This window comes from Notolepis coatsorum, assembly GCF_963971535.1.
Source record: "Notolepis coatsorum genome assembly, chromosome: 13".
Lineage (NCBI taxonomy): Eukaryota > Metazoa > Chordata > Actinopteri > Aulopiformes > Paralepididae > Notolepis > Notolepis coatsorum.
The window spans coordinates 88,285,683-88,287,719 of record NC_140177.1 but is presented as its reverse complement, the minus strand read 5'-3'; positions in this window follow the sequence as shown (position 1 = coordinate 88,287,719).

The window sequence follows — 2,037 nt, the reverse complement described above, 5'->3', positions numbered from 1 at the left end:
TTTTAAAGCTAGAAATCATGGAGGAAGATGAACTAGTCTGTAAATGCTATGTCACGTAACAGGTCACACTAAATTAATCTCGCCTGCCTTCAATGTACAACTCTGATGTGGTCCCCCCTTTTCTTTCTTTTTTCTTTAAATGTTATACTGTGGATTCCATAAAATTGTGATTAGTACTTGTCTTAATTGCTGTCTTCTTGGCCAGGTCTCTCTTGTAAAAGAGGTTTCTAACTTCAATGAGACTAACCTGGTTAAATAAAGTACAGATAAATCAAAAGAGAGGGAGAGAGAAACTCAGGGAGTGGCAACAGGTCAGGGGGCCACAGGATAGGATGACTGTATGTCACATTTGTCTCATCTAAGTCTAAAAACAAAGTATTCTGAAGAACAGGGAGCGCCTATCAATCAGTACATTCAGAATTCCACTGAACCACCACAGTGACAGTTTTATAGCCTGGGGCTGTTCAATGTGCTTTCCAGAGTATAGTGGTTTATTTATTCACATTGCTGCAATACAGCAAGCAGACAACAAACGGGAGACTTCCACAGTGGCTCCTGGAACGTAACCGAACCGTCACAGGTCTCATCCCTGTGACTGGATGCTGATATAAAAGAAACAAATAACCAATAAATATGAAGTTATATTTGAACCTCTGTTGTCAAGCCTTGTCAATATAACCCACCCCATTTTATCACGAATGGATGGTGTTGTAGAGTTCGCTTTTGAGCAGTATAGCATTGTGGCAAACGCTAAGCTAACGGCTAACACTAGTTAGCTTAGCCTGTTCAGCACATTATCCCATCGCTCGTGGCAATTATATTCCATGTCATTGATCTACTGGTCGACCACGGCCGACTGGTTGGGCACCACTGGTCTAATAGAAATAAATGCATTGAACAAGAAACCATTGTATAGACATAGCATGGCAAACAAAATTGCCAGGCCTAATGCGAGCCAGGGAAGTGCTGTTTGTAACGTGGCTTCATGTTTTCATCCACTGAGCTGTGAGGTTCCACATGCTTGTTTTTGGTTGATTCAAGCAAGCAATTCAATTCAAGCAAGCATGACAGTAACGACGTTGTGTGTGTCACGCCCCCCGCTCCCACGGCCCGATTCCGAGACCACCTAATCCAACTGTCCCAGGTTCAGCGGGGGGTAAAACGAATCAGCGCCGTTTCGATCCCAAAAGGGGTGAGTGAGAACACTCCCCCCCGTGCCCCGGGGCGGTGATTCGATCCCAATACCTGAGTGAGAAAGGCCCCTGAATGGAGAGGAGAAACACAGCATCAGGCTGAGGATAACGGACAACAACAAGATAACTATATACTGTATATATGGGGAGCATGTCTATGTTCCCCGGGTCCTATGTTCCCCGGGTTCTATGTTCCCCGCTTTGATTGATTGATTGATTGAAAATTTTAGACCACCAGCCCTGATTCCAAACTCTAACCTTAACCAGTTCGAAAGAGGGCCTAAGCTTAACCGTTCGAAACAAAGCGGACATTAATAATTAATAAAATAATAAAAATTAATACAATTTTCAATCTATTAATCAATCAAAGCGGGGAACATAGAACCCGGGGAACATAGGACCCGGGGAACATAGGGATGATCCCTATATATGCTGGCAAAAAAGACTGAACGTGTAGATTGACTCTGACAATCTGGCAGAGTGGGGCAACAGTGATTCGGGAGGTGGGGCAGTCTTCTGGTAATCTGGAGGTTCCCGGTTCGATTCCCGCTCCTCCTGGGCAGCGTGTCGAAATGTCCTTGAGCGAGACACTTAACCCCTGCTTCCGATGAGCAGGTTGGCACTTTGCATGGTTGCCTCTGCCGTCAGTGTGTGAATATGTGAGTGAAGGGGTAAAATGTGAGGAACAAATTGTAAAGCGCTTTGGATAAACAAATTGTAAAGCTCTTTGGATATAAATGGTAAATGGTTAATGCAATGAGCAGATGACTGAGGTCCTAACTGGCATCTTCACCCTGTCACTAGCCAAGGCAGTTGTTCCCACGTGCTTCAAAACCACTTACAT